Source organism: Triturus cristatus, chromosome 4_2, assembly GCF_964204655.1.
Source record: "Triturus cristatus chromosome 4_2, aTriCri1.1, whole genome shotgun sequence".
NCBI classification, from domain to species: domain Eukaryota; kingdom Metazoa; phylum Chordata; class Amphibia; order Caudata; family Salamandridae; genus Triturus; species Triturus cristatus.
In genome coordinates, this window is record NC_140586.1 from 206,646,306 (window position 1) to 206,667,486 (window position 21,181).

Consider the following 21,181-nt stretch of genomic DNA (forward strand, 5'->3'; position numbering starts at 1 on the left):
CGTAACATCAGATTGGATTATTGCAACAGTTTGTACCTTAACATTCAGGAACATCTGTTGCATAGATTGCAGTTATTACAGAATGCTGCCGCTAGACTTTTAACCGGCATCCCAAAATATTCTCCCATCTCAAAGGCCATCCGAGACCTGCACTGGCTTCCAGGCAAAAGCAGAGTCCAGTTTAAATCTCTATGCCTGGTTTTCAAGGCCTTAAATGGTGAGGGCTCCGACTTCCTAATAAAACAATTTAAAAGGTATGTCCCTCCGCGGCGTCTTCGATCATCTAACGCTAATCTGATTACGGTCTCCGTTATAAAAAAAGCCCGCTGGGGGGGACGTAGCTTTTCTTTTGGTGCAGCCAAGTTATGGAATGGGCTGCCTCTCCATTTGAGACGTATGGATAGCCTACTGCGTTTTAGAAAAGCGCTGAAGACCTGGCTGTTCGGTAATTAGTTCTGTCACTTAGGATCAGAGAGTAGTGGACAGCGCCAGGACACCTATTTGGTAATCGCGCGCTTTATAAGTCGCTATAACATAACATAACATAACATTTCAAACGGTTTCTTGGCACCCATTAAGAATTGTCTCCATTCACGACAGGCTAACTTCATGGCCAATAGCTCCCGCTCGAGAACAGAGTAGTTCCTCTCAGAGTCTGACAAGACATCAGACAAGTAGAAGACTGGATGTTCCAGTCCGTAGTCATCCTATTGTAGAAGCAGAGCACCTATTGCTCTGTCTGATGTGCCTGTTTTTACAACAACTTTTCTGGTTGGTTCTGGATGACCTAAAACAGGAGCTTGAGTAAACGCCTGTTTCAATGACTGAAAGGCTCTCTCAGCAGCTTTGGTCCATTTGAATCCTTGCCGGAGATTTTCTTTCTTTAAGGTTTGAGAGATGTAACTTGTATGGTAGGCAAAATTATTGATGAATTGGCGATAAAAGTTTGTCACGCCTAAGGGGCGTGGCCAAGCCGCCTATGAAGGCGGACGTGCTTTGCTGAGGCACCGCGATCGAGCCAGCAAGTCGTCCGTTTCCCAGTGCCGATTTGGACGGCTAACACATCAGACAGGCGTCGGAAGGTGAGCGGCATCCAACGATCCCCTCAAAAGCCGGCACCAGAGGGTATTGGGGTGCAGGTGGCGGAAAAAAGAGAACGGGACCAGGGCTGCTGGGAACAAAATGGCGCCCGCCCATTGTTAGCTGCTGGCAGTGAACGGAGCTGATCACAGCGGACATCCCCAAAAGCGACGCACCCCGTCCTCGCCGCTGGTTCAACACGATACAGACCAGCGGTGCGAGTCCCAAACTGAGGCACCCGCGACCCAACGAAGCCGGGAGAGTCCTTCAGCCTCGGTGACACCAGAAACTAAAATGGCGGCTGGGTCCCTAGATCGCCGGAGGTGCTGAACCGAAGATCCAGCGACCCCCACAGACAACATAACGGTTGTGGTGAGAGACCGGACTACCTGCCACGAAAGGGTGAAGCAGTCCCACCCCCTCTCCCTCATCCGCAGAGTGCAGGTCTGTTCTCTCCGTGAAGATGCCTGGACCTAAGATGGCAGATGGGCAACACAGTTGAGACCGCACGCCGGGAACCTCTGTGAGTACTTCGAGCCCACAATCTCCAGGTGAGCCATCGGATTCCTCGGGTGGGACCAATACAGCGGAGGGCCCCCCACCCTCCTCCCCTTCTCAATACAACGCATCCCAGGCACACCTAAAATGGACGCTGCCTGACCCTGGCATGGAGGCGCCAAATCCATAGTCGCTCCTACTATACTCCGCACGCCTTGCCAAGGGTGCAACGTGGGGGCAGATTGCCGCTTCGCCAAGGACCCCCGCAGCGTCCTAGACATCGGGATCACCACCCGGAGTCCCACACGTCCTCCAAAACATGAGTGACGTAAAGACACATTGACAGCTGGAGCAGGGGCTCCCCTTCTCCCATAGATCAACTGACCTGGCCCCGCCCTACCTCTGACCAGTTGGGCTCGTTGGTTCTCCTGGTCCAACACCGAAACACCTCCACTACAGGTCGCATGCCCCAAGACGAATGCAACGTCACAGACCCTTACGGTCACCACAATGGGGAAACCAAGGGCGTCTCAACACACCACAGTGCCCGAGTGAAGGCGGGGGAGAAGGATCTGGCCATGCTGCAACCCACTGTCAAAATGCATCAAACAACACTGCAAGATGTCCTGACCCGCCTGTCCACCATAAAGGAACGTATGGATGACTTGGAAGGGCGCTCACGTTGCTGCAACATCTGCGTGCTGGGCCTTCCGGAGGGAATCAAAGGCATGGACCCGTTGGGATACGTGGAAACATGGTTGAAGTCGTTCACCCCGGCAACGGACAGGACGGCGTACTTCTCCATCGAACAGGCCCACAGAGTACCAGCTCGCAAGCCCCCACCAGGAGCACCCCCCAGACCGTTGCTGGCGAAATTCTTACATTTCTGAGACCGAGACGCAGTGCTGCGAGCAGCCAGACAAGCAGGCCCCCTACACGTGGAGAACAAACTGATCATGATATTCCCGAACTATGCGCATGCAGTACAACAGCAAAGATCCTCGTTCTTGGAAGTAAAGCGACGGCTGCGTGCAAACAAAATACAGTACTCTCTCCTATTTCCAGCTCGCCCCAAGGTACTCTATAATGGTGTGGCTACCTTCTTTACAAGTGCAGAAGAGGCACACGACTGGGCAGATTTACACTGTGCACATCAATCTAGAACGGATTCCACACGAGACCGTACCTTCAAAGCACCTCGCACCAGGAGACGCACCCAAAACGGCAACTCGGCGGAGCAAAAACAAGGACCCGGACCGATACCCAAGATTCCCCGGACCTAGAACAAATCATGAAAGAGAGACGGGAGGTTCTACAAGCGGTGATCGATCTACAAGCCTCCTCCCAGATGGAAGACATCGGCCAAGCTCCACACCTCTTCTCTTCAGAAGGGGAAGATGACAGCAATGAAACAGCTTCTGGAGTGGACTCATTTACACCTCCCATGGTCACCCCCCAGACAGCTGGCACTTTGATAGATGGACAAATGAACTCTCTCCCAGCTTGAACTGATCTTACAACTCACCATATGTGACCCACGTAACTTGCCCATCCCTCATGAGCACCTGTGACATAGACATGCTTCGCCATGCTCCAGACGACGCTCCAAGATCCTACAACGGCCCGATCGGCGAGATGTCTCGCCCTGCACGTACTGCCACCCCCATGGTTTATCGTTGCACCCACCAGTTCAGAGAGAGTAGGTTTGGACGTATCGCTGGCCGCGATGGGTCCTCAGCATTAGGAACATTTTCCGGCCCCAGTTACATCCCATAGTTTCTTACCCTCCTCTAACATCACCCTACCCCCATGGAATCACATGTAACAGTGTACTCGAAACACTTCCCCTGGAGGCAGATGGCAGAGTGTATGCCCCCCACACCACACGAGATACATTGGCGCCGGGCCCCGACAGGAACGGTCCACTCACACGAGCACATACAGAATCACATGGCTGTACAGACACAGACCGCTGACATCAGCATCCTAACACTCAACGCCCTTGGTCTTCATACGCTACACAAGCGATACACCATATACTCCTACACGAAGCACCAAAATGCTCGGATCGTGTTTTTACAAGAGACACACCTCACTAACACCGAGATCAGTAGACTACAGTCCAAATGGCGTGGTACCATATGTGCCACATCATGCTCTGCATATGCACGGGGGCACTGATCTGGGTCCGGGCAGGAACCCCTTTTCAGGAACTAAGACGGGTGGTAGTAATGGAAGATAGATACACCCTATTGGAGGGCCTTCTCGATAGACACTCGGTACTTCTAAGCAGAATTTGGAGACCATAGACTGGGATTTTCTTGTTTAATTATAATATAGAACTGTATAGTTGTGTAGTAAAACATTTTTTGATTGCTATATTGACTCCCTAACTCTAAAATAGGTTTTTTAATTCATATATATTTATTATTTGTATTTGTTTTATTATATTTCTTGTATATAGTGCACAAACCTGATCGGGCTCCTGACGAAGGCCTAGCCGAAACGTGTTGTCAACCTACTGCCCATGTATTTCCGCTGCTCACAGAGTAATAACTTGAACAGGAAAAATATCTATTGTATTTAGGAAACATCTGTTAGAAATGATCATGTTATGATAATTAGGCACTGCATCTTGAATTTGAATATTTAATCACGCCGAAGCTAGATTTAACTTGCACCTTTTTATGAATCAGTCTGTATATATAAAGAGACTTTATTGATGCATTTTGGTTTATAAATGTACATGTTTATACAGAGAAATTAATTGATTGTAAAATACATTTTTTGTAAAACAAGAAAACAAAAATTAACAAAAAATACTCATATTTAGTATTAATTAAAGAGAACAACGATAAATATACAAAATTGTTTGCTTTGTTATTTGTAACAACATATTTTAGTGATATATGCAAGTAATCTTGTAATTTAACTGTCAGCAATTGTATTGTCTATGGGAGTCAATAGGCAACAGGTTTGATATTGACACTGTGCCCGGTGTCCCACCTTTTCACAAACACTCGGTACTTCTAGGCAGTATATACGCCCCGAACGTAGAACAAGACACATTTTGGGAACGACTCACTGAGGTACTCGCCCAGTTCACCACTATACCATGGATTTTAGGAGGCGACTACAATTGTACACTAGACATCACTCTAGACCGCTCCCACCCCCCACCCACGCACTTGACGGCTCAGAAACAGACAGAATGGTTCAGGGCCTGGGTCACACAATGGGCACTCACTGACGTCTGGAGAATGCAACATCCACAGACCCGACTCTATTCGTTCCATTTCATCCCACATAACCTTAGAGTCCGCCTAGACAGATTCTTGTGTTCAGCGGCGGTTTTACCCAAAGTACACCACACGGATTACCTGGGCAGGATTATCTCAGACCACGATGTCCACATTCTGCACCTAAACTGGAGACCCCCCACACCTCCCAGTTCCAACGTGGTGCCTTCCGCGGGATTGCCTAGTAGACCCAGTCTTTAAACACGACCAGGAGCAGAGTATACAAGACTACTTCACACACAACGTCGGGACGGCGTCCTCTTCATTGATAGAATGGGACACATTTAAGGTGGTGGCCCCGGGAGAATGTATTAAGCAAATAGTGGGAGTTAAACGAACCCTAGAGCAAACACTCACCAAAGCCGAAAAACACCTTGCCACCATCACTAAACAGGATGACTTATTGGACGAGGCAGCGACACGGCTCGCTACGGCCAGAGCGGACTATATGCCGGCTTGTGTTGACCTCCGACGATACAATTTCAGGATGTATGCAAACCGAATGCACAAGGAGCGTGATAAAGCGAGTACCTTGCTAGCTTGGTTAGCCAAACAAGACAATGACATGAAACCCATAACTAAGATCATAGATCCCTACGGTAACCTAGTTCGACCCCAAGACCAGATTCTGACAGCATTCCATCAGCACTACTCGGTGGTCTATGACACCCCACCACAGACGAGCAAGACGGTATAGATCACTTTCTCGACCCCTTATCGATTCCCGCAATTACGAAAGACGACTGTACATCTTTAGAGGCAAAGATACTTACCACAGACATCACCCATGCCTTGCGCACCTTAGCTCGCAACAAAGTACCGGGACTAGACGGGTTCCCCTTAGAATACTACAAGATCTTTTCCCCCCTACTGGTCCCTCGATTGGCGGCGATGTACACCACAGCATTAGATACAGGGGAGTTGCCGGAATCCCTCCGGGAATCTGTTATTGTGACCTTTCTGAAACCTAACCGTGATCCACAATTGATGGCATCCTATCATCCCATCACGCTCCTTTCCACCGATTGCAAGAACCTAGGTAAGATACTAGCGGACAGATACACGCAAATCATACTGCCTCTGGTACACCCCGATCAATGCGGTTTTGTCCTGGGCAGAAATACATCACAGAATATCCGCTGCCTATTCCATGTACAAGATCAAGTAGGTGGCACTCACCCCTGGGCTGCCTGCCTTATACTAGACCTCGAAAAGGCCTTTGACACCCTCACATGACAGTACCTCTTCTCGGTGTTACAACGAATAGGACTCGGCCCCACTTTCTTGGCGTATACAAAGCTCCTCTACACCAAACTCACCTCACGCGTTCGTATAGGGCGATACATCTCACCAGCATTCGCGGTGCAATGCGGCACGAGGCAGGGCTGCCCGCTCTCGCCGCTGCTTTTCGCCCTAGCGGTGGAACCGCTAGCAATACGGTTGAGGCTAGAGGGAGAACACTGGGGCATTCCTATAGATAATACCATGCACAGTGTTTCTACGTATGCCGATGATCTTATATACATCAGAGACATCACCGTAGACTTAACACCCATGTGGGTCACGCTAACAGAATTTGCGGAGGTCTCGGGCTAAGAGTAAACTGGGAGAAATCCACGGTGTACCCGCTGCATCCGAACCTTCCCCCTCGGATGGTCAGGCTGGGTGATCAGGACATTGCCTGGAGCGCAGAGGCTCCCCGATACCTCGGGGTTCGCCTTTATCACACCCCGACTGATCTTTATGACGGTAACCACCGTAAGGCACTAGCTGGTATCAGGTCCTCGGTGGGGTTCTGGAAACGCCTCCCGTTAGCCCCGATTGGCCGGGTGGCCATCGCCAAAAAGATAATGGTTCCGCGGCTATTATACTACTTCACAAATTTGCCAATGATCCCACCCAGAACCTTTTTCCGCGATTTAGACACACTCCTCGGGTCGCTGATATGTGGTGCGAGCAGACATAGGATAGCATTGGCGAAGCTACAGCTACCCACCACACAAGGGGGATTGGCCGCTCCATCCTTCGAATCCTATTTCTTAGCCGCACAGTTACAGTGGCTAACCTATTGGACGGCAGGGAGACACGTAGCAGAGACATACACTACGAACGGCCCAGTGCCCATACCAGAAATCCGCCAATTACTATTACCTGGCACTAAACCTCGACATACATACCCCCTACAGGAGACGTTTGCACGCCAGTGCATGCAGAGGATACACCGTATGTAGCCTGTGAAACCCCCATACTCTCCCCTTCTTCCGCTGGTCGGATGGCCCATGCAGGAACACTACTACACACCTAACATGCTCCGCATCTGGACAGAATGCGGTGTCACTGAAGCTGAGGGTCTATTCGAGGACGGCCAGCTCAAGCCTTTCCAACGCCTAATAGAGGATCATGATCTTCCCGCCGGCCAGTTCTTACTCCATCGCCAACTCCTCGCACATTACAGACAGCACCATGACCTTTCGACAGGGGAACCAACTATACACCCGGTCATACACACACTCTTACACATGGGAACAGGACGTCACTTGGTTACATGGCTCTAAAAAGCTATCAGGGAACTCAGGTACAAACCACTAGAGACCCTACGGGCCACCTGGGAAGACGAATTAGGCTGCTCACTACATGAGAAGGAATGAGAAAAAGCTCTTGAACACCCCAAGAAGGTGTCTCGAAATGCGCGTTTCAAGAATATACAATTCTACATCCTCCATAGAGCGTATTTGACACCAGCACGCCTCCAACGCTTCTATCCCGACACCCAGTTCCTGTGCCCCAGATGTCGCTCACAAGCGGCAGACTTTCAGCACATGTTCTGGAGCTGCCCCACACTACACTCATACTGGCAACACGTCCATAAGTCCCTCAGGGATCTTACTGGACTCACATATTTGAACACATGGGAAGCCTGTGCACTGGGTATCTCTCAGAAAAGAAAACAACACAAAGTACCCCTCAGATTTTCCTCACTGGCCATTGTACTGGCCAAACGCAACATTGCCAGGCACTGGCGGTCTCCCAGAGGCCCCCCGGTCGCTGCCTGGGAGGGGGCGGTTCAAAAATAGGCATTAGCGGAGGAAGAGACACTACGGGAAGAAGAGGTAAAAGGGATTCGCAAACACCCCATATCACTGGACTGGGCTATCCTACGGAACCACTTCAAACAATCACTGACCCATGATGACCCGGAAGACAGCTCTGACACACCGCAAGACACACAACCGCAGATACAGACCGAGAACATGGACGCCAGATCCCCTCCCGCAACAAATATAGAAAGCCATTAGCTCTTCAGCAGTATGTTATATGCCTCAATGGACGGTCGGACCTCGGTGCCGGGTCAACCATGACCCCACCCTTCCCCCCAGCCTTCTGCCCCTAGATGTATGTGGACCCACCATCCACCAGGGCATATGCCACCCTGCGACCTCAGACGATACCCGTACCCAAAATTCCATGAACACCCCCCCCCAGTTTGACTCCAACCCAGTTCTGCTCAGAAATTTAATATAGAATCACGTCCACAATGACAAAACGATGGACTAATAACTGCACGACGAACACCGCATTTATTTTGATGCTCAGGATATGTAGTTTGATAACCTGTCACATGATGTAAAATGTCACAGTAAATACAAAATGTCAATAAAAATATGTTTAAAAAAAAAAGTTTGTCAAGCCTAAGAAACATTGAGTTTCTTTGATTGTTGAAGGCGAAGGCCAATCTAGAATAGCTTTTACCTTTTGTAGATCCATGGCAATACCTGCCTTGCTGATTCGGTAACCAAAATATTCCACTTCAGACTTATTGAACTCATACTTTTTGGGCTTACAGAAGAGGTTGTTCTGCCGTAGTCTTTCTAGGACTTGAGCAACATGTGTAAAGTGTAACTCAGGAGCAACTGAATAGACCAAAATGTCGTCTAGATATATTACAACGATTTGATTTATGAGGTCGGAGAGAACATTATCCATGAATCGTTGAAAAATAGACAGAGCATTGGTTAGTCCAAAGGGCATAACTCGATATTTGAAATGACCCAAGGGTGTTCTGAAAGCGGTTTTCCACTCATCTCCATCTTTGACTCAAAGGAGATGGTAGGCACCCTTAAGGTCTAGCTTGGTAAAGACTTGTGCTCCTCTAACAGCTTCCAAGATATCTTTAATCAAGGGTAAAGGATAATGATCTTTGATAGTGATCTTGTTCAGACCTTTGTAGTCTATGTAAGGCCGAAGGTCCTTTGTCTTCTTTGGTACAAAGAAGAGAGGTGCCCCAGTAGGTGATGAGGACTGAATGATTAAACCACTTTGAATGTTTTCTTCAAGATATTGTCAAAGGGTTTCCTTCTTAGGCTCAGTAAGAGAGTACACCCTTCCAAAAGGTACAATTGCTCTGGGTTCTAGAGGAATAGCACAATCAAACTCCCTATTAAGGGGGCAGTTTCAAGTTCTTCGGTTTCTGAAACACATCCGCATAGCTTCGGTAATGACTAGGAACACCTTGGACTGTGTTAACAGAGATACATGCTTCTTGTTTTACTATAGGCATCTCTTTTGGGGACCAGTATTCCTCTGTAGGATAACAGAATTGTTGGCAAAAATGCAATGATAAGCAAATAGTCCTAGTCTCACAGTTGATGTAAGGATTGTGTCTGATCAGTCAGGGTATTCCTAAAATCATGTTATGATTGGGTGAGGCTATTAGGTCAAAGGATAAATACTCTTGGTGTCAAAAGTCAATTGTAGTGACGGTGTCATTTCTTTGACTGGTCTGGAAACAAGAGGAGTACTGTATGTAGTTGTTCTGGAGCCTCTTTCAGAATACGGCATATTTGTCTCAGTAGCCCATCTTTCGTCCAAATAAATACCACTGGCTCCACAATCTAACAGTGCCAATATGCTTTCTTTAGTGCCATCAGGCAACCGCAGGAACATTGGTAGAAGAAAAAGAGAATTTGAGGTCTCTTTTGACGTGCATATTGAAGGTATTGTGGACCATGCCGTCCTCTCCCTTCTTACAGAGGACGGGATCTGGCGTTTTCCGACTGTCTCAGTGGACGGGTTGGACAATTGCGGATCACATGACCGGAAGCACCACAATATAGGCACAGTCCTTGTCTTCTCCTGTGTCCTCGCTCGGCCTTGGACAGCGGTCCTCTGGTCAGGCTTATTTGCATTGGTTCTTCTCCTAACAGGAATTTCTGTTCTACGAGCACTAGGTTGTGTCGTTCCTGTATGTGGATAGACACGTGGTTTTCGTCTTTCCAATAAATGTTCATTGAGACGATGTTCAACAGATAGCGCAAGATCCATTAGTTAGTCATTGTTTCAGCACGGGGAGAATGCACTAACTCGTCCTTAATGTCTTCTCGTGGACCTCTGCGAAAAAGGGTGACTAATGTTCATTCCACCCAAGTGGTTTATGCAGCTAGTTTTCTAAAGTGCGTGATATATTGCATTACAGCCTGGTTCCCCTGTTGAACGTCACACAGGGCTTCTTCTGCAGAGGTTTCCAAGCCAGGTCTTTGAAACATTTGTTTAAAGTCATCACGAGAGGACATGTAATTTGATAACAGAGGATCGTACGAGGCTACCAAAGGAGTCACCAATGCCAACGCAGGACCAGACAAGTCACTGATCAGATACCTAACCTTAGTTCTATCCGATGAAAACTGGGCTGGGCGAAAGGCAAATAATACTGTTAAGGAATCCAGAAATTCTTTCAACTTATTGGGATCTCCAGAACAACGAGGAGTGGTAGTAGAGACTGTGGGTACATCAGACGTCTTAACAGCCAACACTTGACATAAGGCTATATTTTGTTCACGTAACTGTTGTAATTGTTGGGCTTGTTGTTGTACGGTCTATACTAATGCCTGTGTCGCTTCTACTGACCCTTCCAGAGGTGACGTTTGAGGAAGATCCATAACATCAGGATAAAAACAGGTTTTTGGGCATTGCAATCTGTCAAGACTTGTGATGTTCTTACAGGCTCTGGCATGTTGAAGAGATTCTCTACTTGGTTCTTGAGGGTTTCGGTCTGTCCAAGGTAAGGGGGACCCCTTCTGGTAGCCACGGTGTCGCTGACAATGAAATAGCCAAAGCAGACTCTGCCCTCCAAAAGGAATCCCAAGAGGAAAAAAACCCGTAGGGAAAACCTCTGGTGGAAGTTGGAACTCGAGGAATTAAGAGGAAGGAAAGCAACCTCCAGAAGGAGAAAAAAAAGGCCAGGATCCGAACCGTAATAGAAGGCTAAATCAGGAACAAGGTAGGCCAACAGGAATCACAGATTCACCAGGCAGGAGCACAGGATACCAACAGGAGCAAGGACACACCAGCAGGAGCGAAGAGTGTTGCAACGCAACGGAATAAAGGATCCCGCCCTTTAGATACCCATGAACAGGAAGTGACCAAAAAGGGAGTGACCAAACAGGAAGTAAGTAACCGCCGTCTTGGATAAGGAAAAGGATAATGGACTGAATAGAAGGTCGCCATCTTGAATTGGTAGAGCAGATACTTCCCAAGGCCTTCGGGGAAGATGATTATGGAATCATGGGAAGGCAAGATGGCCCCAAGAAGACATAAAGAAAGAAATATATATCCAATGAAAGGAAGGTAAGAAGATAGTGCCCCAACATGTGAAAATAAGAAGCCCAGCTCCAAAACCGGAGCTGCGGCATTCCTGTCATGCAAATTGTCAGATGACAAGCCACTGCGTAGGTGGGCAGCGTGCCCGACACAAAAAGAGAGCAGGTGCCGCGGGATGCGCCCGCGACACCAGAACGGCAACAGTGGGCCACCGCACAGCACCAGGAACGTGCTCGAACAAAAGCGGGACGCGCCGCGGTCTGTATTGCGGCCCGCGAGGAAGAAGCGGGCAGCACTGCAGGCCGAATCACGGTCCATGGTACAACACACTTACACTTGAATAGACAGTGTCCTGCCTCCACACAATGGGCTGCATACCCCCTGTAGTTATTCTGGAGCCACGGCCAGGAAGGCAGGGTACTTGTGCACTTATAAGGTGTGTATCTAGAAGTTTACCCCCACTTCAAAGGCACCACTGGGTATAAATACTGGACCTCAGACACCAACTCTCCTGTACTATTCTGGACCTGTGGATACCCTGCCAGGAAAAAGGACTTCTGTGCTGCTGAAAGGACTGCCACTCTGCTGGACTGCTGCTCTGAATGACTGCTGTCCTGTTGCTTTCTGCCCTCTTGCCTGGTTGAGAAGGACTGGACCAGCAACTCTTGAATCCAGAACCCCAGAGTGACTTCAAAGACTAGTTGGCTGACCTCCTGATCTGAAGCCTCAGGGACACAACAGGCTTCCAACAACCTTGGACAATACACCAAGACTAGTACCTTTCCTTTATGGACTTATCCTTGGCTTTTGAAAAGGTCAACCAGGTCAAGTTATGGGCACTCTTGCTAGAAATATGTCTAGATGAGACTCTAGTTAACTGTATATCAACTCTACATCAGAATTTGGGGCGTGGTCTAACTGTGCTGCAAGATGACTGCTTGCTAAGCGCGCTCTGCCGGCCGAGACATTATCCTAACAAAATCCGTACAGCTGGAGAGTGATCGGACATCTCAAACAGCTCCTGGGCATCACCTGCGGAGCTGTGCTGCGACTGGGCCGTTGCCTGCAGCTGTAGACTGTACTGGAGGCATACAGTGAACCCCGGGTGGAGGAGGCCTTCCTGCCGCGCTGCGACCCCCGTACCTGAGCGGCGATCACAAGGAGCTCCTTGTTGGCGGCCGGGTGCCTGACACATCGAGGGAGCGTGACGCCTGGCCCGAGGTGAGGTGGTGACAAACGGGGGGCCCGCGCGATTGTGGCTGAGGCGATCCTGTTTGACGACGGCTGGTACCCCCTAGCTGCCGAACCGCCGAGCCGCCATCTTGTGTGCGGGCACGGCCCTTGCCTTGCTGGCGGGGAAATAGAGGTGATCCGCTGACCGTCAGGGATCGGCAGGTGAGGGTTGGACCCCCCTGGCATCAGTCCCCCTAGCGTGCTCCCAGATTGGGGTTGTGGCAGCTCCCACAGGTCGGGGGAAAGACGGACTGGCTCCTTTGCCAGCAAGGCCCCGTAGAGCTGCCCCCTTGCAACAAATACGCTGTGTGGTGTGTCCCAGGCCGCCGATGGATGAAACATGAGCGGATGAGTGGCAGCGTGAGTCGCTACAGACTTCCCAAGGAGCCCTACAGCCATAATAAGAGCGGCCATAGGCACTGGCAGGCCTATCAGATCCCCATTCTACCAGGAGTAAAGGGCACAACAGGAGCTCTGGACATACAGGAAACACCAGGCCCTGCTTGCGTGCCGGTAGCCTGAGTAGCACTGAATCTCTGATAAGCGAGTGTAGGACACAGTGAGACCCTGCAGGCCACATCCTGTGATGCGCTGCACTGGCCTGTTCTGGACTGGGAACCCTAGGGCCGCCCAACGAGGAATCTTGCCCAGTGCAGTATATAGTCATGTCATAAAGAAGGCTTTTACATCACCTGTCCTTTGACTCGCTCCTTTGTCCACCCCACCCGGAACAGGATTCGTCAAGAGTCAATGTTGTATATTTAAATACTTTGTGTTCGATTGCATCACGATAAATGTTGTAAAGCGCTCTGATACCTTCGGGTCTTGCCAGCGCTATATAGAACTCTCAAATAATACATGGAGAAAGACTCTAGGGCCGCGATGTGCGCAGGAAAATTATTCCACAATTTAGCCGCCACGACCAAAAAGAAGCAGCCACCCTTTCTGGTTTTGCCGAATCTTTGGACAATCACCAATGATCTGAGTACTTAAAAGTGTACCACTGGAAAAAAATTCTAAAAAGCACAGGTCCCTGATGATGGAGAGCCAGCAAGACCATGCAAAGGACTTTATATACTACTCACTTTCTAACAGGTAGCCAATGTAGGGAGCAAATGCCATCCCTAACCAAAATACGGTTAGGCACATTTAAAACAAGGTGGGCAGTCGCATTCTGAATAACCTGCAGCCTGTTCAGCTAGGACAGGTATAAAGCATTACAGTGGTCTAAACTAGGTGTTATCAAGGTGATGACCACTGCAACTCAAAGTTCAGACAGGATTAAAGAGAACATTTCCTTCAAGGTCCTGATGTTAAAGAAACAAGTGCTAGCGTTCCAACGGACCTTGGAAGTGGGCGTAAGGTGCTCTGTCAGCCTCTGTGATCCAGCGGAACAGCTGCATCTCCTCTGCTGCATGGCGCGAACCCGAGCAGAACCAATGCTTTGCTGCTGTAGCATGGAATGGACCCATCCTAAAGACCTGCAGCGCATCACAGCCCATCGGAACTGCCGGTGTACAACACATCCTCAGCGCTGACCCTCACATCTCTTGTCTACCTCAACCTCCACATTGCAGCCTCACATCTCCTCAGAACCGATGCATCGCTAAACTGTGCGATACATCCTCGATGCCAGACTTCCCATCACAAGCCCTCATCATCGGGATCCTCTGTGACGATGCAGAACTTCACACCGCAGTCTTGCTGCATCTCAGAACGTACTTATTTCTTCGAGTGCGCGCTGCATCTTTTTCACGGATCCTCGCAATGCTTTGCACACCATAATTTAAGGTACTTTTTTCAGTGTGACTACTGGCTATCTAAAGCAGGCCCACACTCCATTGCCAGTCAGCCTGAACTTGCAATTTGTCCTGGTCCTGCGCGACCAGATTTCCAGAGCTAGCACTTTGTGCTTTTTGGTGCTATTTTCAATGAAATCTTCAAAATTATATATTCCTTTTTCTACTGATTGGAATTTTGTTGTTTTGGTCTTGTTTTATTTATTAAAGATAACTTTATGTTTCTAATGTGGTGTGGGCTACTTTTATGTGGTGTTTGGCACGTTATCACTGTATGAAGTGTTGCTCAAATACTTTACACATTGCCTCTAAGTTAAGCCTGGCAGCTCTGCACCAAGCTACCAGAGAGTTGAGCACAGGTTAATTTAGGGTTGTCTTGTGCCTCACCCTGACAAGGATTGTGGTTGCAGCTTGATTAGGGCTCACACCCCATACAAACCAATTTCTTACAACCAGGTATTATCTACCTTTGAGTGTACTAATTATATTTAGTGATTTTAATGCTAATTTAATATAGCTATTAATGAGTTAGCTGCCAGTTGTTATCATGCTAATGTTATGCAGGGCTCTTCTGATCCCAGTGGTGTTGAATTAGGCCATTATGTTCTGGCCCAGGATCTTATTAACATCTATGAGCACAACCACAATAGTGAACCTTTGATTGCCACCTTCCACAGCAGAGGTTGAACATCCTTAATTGATTACATGTTTTCCACTTTGGGGATATTCCGGAGACTGGAGAAGTGTGAGAGATTGGATTTTAGGTATGGAGATCACAACCACTTGGTAGCTATCTTTGCCTTACCTCTGAACTGTACTCATGTTTCAGGGAATACAACTATTTAGCCTTCACACCAATATAAGGGCCTCAGGCCAGTTTGGCGTTTGTCTAATCCTACTGAGTTTTTGGACAGGTTAATTAAAACTAACAAAGTCAGTTTCGGGTGTTGTCTGCAAGATATTGTGCCTGGTGGAAATTTAGGTCCCCAGTTTATGGTACTACATGCTATTCTTAGGAAGCCCTTACTCAAGCCTGCGCGCAGATCAACCCAGGTATCACATCGCTGGTTTGACAGCTCTTGTTCACGTGCAAACAGGGATTTGCCCACGGTTTTGTCCTCTGTACCAAGGAATCCCTTAGAAATTACAAAGGCACACACTGCATATAAAGCAACTGTCAAAAAGCAAATGTAAAACTCTCAGACATAATTGAAATTGGTTAACTGTGTCCGCCTCTCTAAAGAGTTTCTAAATGTTTTGGAAAGTGGTTATTGCCTTTAGAGTACAGCACAACTCGGTTTCTCCTGTGAGTAGTCAAATCAGCAGCTGAACCATCTTAAGACCATTTACTGTCTGATTCCAGATATTAGTGTTAGCTTTTCTTTTAGTGGTTTTGGTTTACATTTCTCCCAGTAAAGCTCCTCTACCATATTGGGTACCAATGGATGTTTTCCAATGCTTTGTTGTCTTTTGGGCCCCATTACTTGCTAATGTATTTAACAACCTTGATATACCTGATTTGCCTCCCTCTTGGTTAGGTTTGTAATTGTCCCTGTTCATAAAAAAGGGAGTCGTTCTGATCCCAAATGTTATAGATTTATCAGCTTAATTGACTCAACAGTTAAAATCTTAGGGAGGGTAATTTTTGACAGAATTCAGGAATGGGCAAATTATCACAACATCTTGTCTCCTTGCCAATATGGGTTTAGAGAAAGGCTAGGCACACTGCAACAGTGCCTAAAAGTCGTATTTGTTTACAGGACAATAAACCATGGCTAGGAGCAGTACTCTGTACCTCGCCTTTATGGACTTATCCTCGGCATTTGACAAGGTCAACCAGGTCACGTTATGGGCACTCTTGCTAGAAAGATGTCTAGTTGAGACTCTAGTTCACTTTCTATCAACTCTACATCAGAAATTGATGACCAGGGCCAGATTTGGACTCATCGAGGAACTCTCTGACCCGTTCACATTGCATTGTGGAGTCAAGCAAGGGTGTGGTTTAGCTCCCTTGTTGTTTATTTTGTACATAAACAAACTTAAAGGTTATTTGAAAGGAGCTACTCTAAATTGTCCTTGTGTTAACTCCACCCTCATACTGGTACTCCTATATGCTGATGATAACATAACTTAACGTGTATTTGTAAAGCACACGTTCATCCAGGGTACCTTGGCACTGAAAACAGATTTTTATTGTTACCCAAATCAATGGCACTCAATTCATTGACCTTAGAAGGATGAACGGCTGAGTGGACCCAATTGTTATTTAATGAGCTTTCCTTTGGGGCATTACGGTACTTTAGCTGGATTGAAATGTACTTGGGATGGCTTCTCTGCACAATCTCCCCTACACGTAACACTTTTTTGCAAATTTTACAGAGCATTCAAATGAGATTTGTATCGCCACTCTTGAAGATACATAAACGTAAACAATGTAGAGTCGCCCTGCATTTCTTACAAAAGTTACCAAATTAGCATGTCTATTTTAGAATGGGTGTTTTCGTAAATAGGCTGTCTTTTATCAGAAATGATTGAATTGATAGATATCTGTATATTGTATAATATTTGTACATATGCTTGCTTTTATAATTGTATATGACTTTCGAATAAAGATGAATTGAATTGAACTAATCCGTACATCAAAGTATAATATTTACAGATAATCTAATGTGGATTCCTCCTGTTTGCAACCACCCTTCTATGTTTGTAGATCATTAGTCCGTTGTTGGGTTCTCAGGATGTATGCACTCTATAGCTATTATCGTTTATAATTAGGACTCCTGGTTTTATGGTATTTATTTTTTTGATTTTTCCGTCTGTATTTATCCATATTTATTTTTTGCTACTTTTATCTGTATTTATCCATATTTATTTGGGGTTTTGTGGAAAAATGAAGCTAAAATTTGTATGTTCCCACATTTATTTAACCTTTAAATATGCACTCATTCTTGAATTCCTACTACGTGTCAATGTTGTAAACACCCACAGAAGATAAATCAATGCATTGATAGGAAAATATGCATATTTTAGTATAAACTTTGTGCATATCTAGTGCTGTTAAAGCCTCTTTACTAAAATTCCTTTTTTTAGGCCCCTTGCCTATCAATCCACACAGCAATTGGGCTGGCAGTCATGGCAGACTGTATTTAGAATTACTCAAAAAGCAACTCAATTTAAGGGAGCCCTATTTATGATATTATTAGTTCATATAACAGATACATATTTATTTTTGTTTAACTTTCCAATTTATTGCATATTATACGTTTCTTCACTTACAACAGAGGCAGCAGAAGCATTTGAAAAGATGTGAAATGCACTGAATGAAAAGGCCGAGGGTCCATTAAAGAAAAAACTGAATCCTTTAACAGCACAAAGAAAAGAAGAAGTGTTAAAGGTAAACATGCAATGGTCTTGCTCCAGCGGAAAAGGGCACATTTACATATCATCCCTGCGTCACGGGCCCGTCATCACCCTTACTCATTCACGCACGCATTCATTGGTGGGGCCCATAACACCAACACTCATACGTCTCACTCGAATGTGCACACAGGAGGAAAGAAGCGCTGGAGATGTGGGGTACCTTGTTACCTATAGGAGGAAAATTCTTTACATTATATACATCAGTACCTATAGAATCCTAACTTTAACATCAAGGCAATCCACCACTTGGTCGATGGACCAAGCTTCAGAACCCTTCGATTAATCAATACCTTATTAAAGAATCACAGACTCATTTTGTTAATCAATGCTTGGTTTATCCAATAAAATTGCTTTCACCAACGGAAATTTGGAACGAACTCTCCTTTTCCCTACTAAATTTCCCCTTTATATACTCTTTTTTCCCTTACTTCTAGAACAATGTGCAACAATTTTTGAAGCAGAAGTGTTCTGATTGGCTAACTTCTCTGAATTTGCAAGAAGTGGTGATATTCCCAGGTTTGCCTGCTTCCCATGGGACAGAGTATGACATCGCTCAGAATTTTATTTTTTTCATGGGTTCACAGGCAACAGTCTTGAAGTAACAACATGTAGACCTCCGGGTACAGGTCTCTATTGTCTTTTCAGTCATTCACACTAGCTGGGTCCTGGCAATCCTCCACGTTCCTATCCTTGACAAGGAACATCGCATCTTTTCTTCGGATGTCGCCTGGAGATCTTCAGAGCCATCCGAGTCTGCGCAGTAGGCATCGCGCTCAAATAACGGTGGCCACTTCCGAACTCCATTTTAAGTACTGCGGCCTAGTAGGCCCGAATGCCAACTTAAGCAAAAGCAAACATAAAGATAATTAAAATATGGAAATGAAGATTCTAATGTTTAAACTCACACTAATCCCAATATATATTAGTATTTGCCTAGCTTATAGCAACATTTAAAGCAACAATACTCACCATTCCGCAAACACTGGAAGCACAAACCATCACAAAAGCAACATAAATCATGCAATTCTCTATTTCAACACCTCCTACAGTTTGTTTGCGTACCACAGTTAATCATTACATTTATTAGCCATGCACTTAGCATTTCAGTCCCGCATGTATCTTGTGTTTATTAAGGTGCAAAAGTTGGTTAGTCATAATAAATAACCGATTTATTTGTGTAAGTTTCATTCAAACAGGCACACTCTTTGTTTCAACATTTATAAATCCTTTTTTAAATAAAATTGTCGATCAACATGGTCATTTGAACAAATGTTTCTTTTTTTACATTTATTTTGCAGGTAAAACTGATTCCAACAGATTGGAAGCAAAAAGCAAAACAAAGACCTTGAAAATTTATAAAATGTATTCAAGAAGAAGAAAAGCCACCCGTTATAATGGGTTATGAGGATGGTTATGAACGTCTTATAGACAAAGGATAGTCACTATTTTGAGGAGCCACAGAGCAGCAAAATGTAACGTTTGTGCTGTGTTCTTTTTTTTTTTTTTTTTTGAAAAACCTTTATTGACATTTCAACCAATAACAAGTATGGGCCTACAACCCCCGGGGCCGGCCGCTAAGCAGTCAGAGTAACAGAAATCAATATTTATCACAGGCAGCACCTCGGGGAGCAGAATCTCCATGCTGGTATACTCTCGGCCACTGAACAGCCCAAGTAGGAGACCAGGATACAAAAGGTTTTCATTTTATAATAAGGGAGGATGGAAGGATCCGGTGCCAAACAGTTTCCCGGCAGCAAGAAATGGCAGGTAGAATAATAAACGTCGACAATAAACAGCAATTTATCTAGTCAATGGCGCTGAAACTAAAAGTTCAGGATGTGGAGGAATATCACGGCCATTTGCGCCTGCAGTCCCCTGCCCTAAAACCCAGAAAACACCACGGGAATTGTGGCACACATGAAAACGCAGCGATTAACGACGAAGGAGTTCTACCATGCTGATCCCAGAAAAGAAAGACAAGGAAGTATAAGAGAAGAAAAAGGAGGCCATGGAAAAAAGGGGTTAAAGACTAAAGGATCCCCTCCCCCAACCCCCCACCCTGCACCTCTGCAGATGAGTACGGCCCCCCCCCCCAGCAGCGTGCCTGTCGCCCCGGAACCAGACCCGAAATATAGAAGAAACAGAGAAAGAGGAGTAAGAAAAGAACCCCACCAGACGGGGGTGTAGAGAGAATATTAATAAACTGGAGGAGGGCCTTCAAAACATGCCCCCGGCTTCTCCCTCCCGCACAATTTGTTTCCCCCCAAAGCAAACAATAAGCAACACAGAATCGACCAAATCAAAGAAGAATGGGGAGCATTATGCGCCTATTACACTAACAGTTATGCCGTGAGAGCACGCAACCCCTGAGCCCGCCCGCCTATTAGATGACCACCTCTGGAGGATCAGCCTTATCCTTGGCCACTCTTTGCGAATCTACCCGTGCATACCCATCGACCCAGTGCCATGTCCAATGCTACAAAGAAGAGGAGCGTCCAAAAAAGAACAGGAAGCGACACACACAGGTAGGGTGGAAGTCTCTGATCACCAACACAGTCAGCAGTATGGAGAGTCGTCTTTCCCAGTGCTGCCCCAGGATCTGCACTGCACACAAGGTCCAAGAAGGCGAAATCAGCCAGAGCAGGCGACCGTTGCTGGAATGTTGCCCGGGTTGCCGGAGGCCGCGCACGGGACAAGGCCACCCCCCCAAGACCTCCGGGACAGACCAGACCCACAGCCAGCCGATCACACGTTGAGATACTGTCCGGAGTTTCCAGCTGGTCACTATCCACAGGGGCGGCCACGACACTGTCCTCCTGTGTGCAGTGTAGGAAGTCCCCGTGTACCTGGGGACAGGCAGGCAGCAACTGTTCCGACGCTGATGCCACCCCATCAAGCTTACTCTCCAATACCCAGGCGCCGTGAACCAAGGTGGAATGAAGGACACCGAGAGCCTCGAGAAGATCACCATACCCCAGCACAGCTCTCGGCGCTCGCTCCGCTACGCTCCTCATAGTCGCACACTTCCAATCGTGCTGCGACCCAGTGTACAGGATGGTAGACTTCGTCCTGTCAAGATGGCCGCTGGGTAGGTCCAACCCAGATTGGGACCAGGACTCAGGGACAAGCGCCTCAGGTTCCATGTCACTGGAGTCAGGGTTTCGGGGGCAGGCAAAAAATATACCCGGTGTGTGGTCACGGGCAGCAATCATCCCCACCACGGATCTGCGCCCGCGAAAATCCGGGAGCAGTCCG

The 21,181-nt window shown here is 47.0% G+C and overlaps 1 long non-coding RNA gene across 3 annotated transcripts in view; it reads left to right on the top strand.

The window, feature by feature from the left end:
- Window positions 1-19,372, top strand: part of LOC146833396 (uncharacterized) — a 61,707-nt gene extending 42,335 nt beyond the window's left edge. Inside the window, exons 4-5 of one of the 3 annotated variants that reach the window (XR_014960231.1) lie at window positions 17,788-17,900; window positions 19,225-19,372. This is a non-coding gene — a long non-coding RNA (uncharacterized LOC146833396). Of the gene's footprint in view, window positions 1-4,042; window positions 4,124-17,787; window positions 18,078-19,224 lie in introns of those variants that run through there. The other 2 variants (XR_014960229.1, XR_014960230.1) reach the window with 2 other exon arrangements.
- Window positions 19,373-21,181: the final 1,809 nt, after the last annotated feature.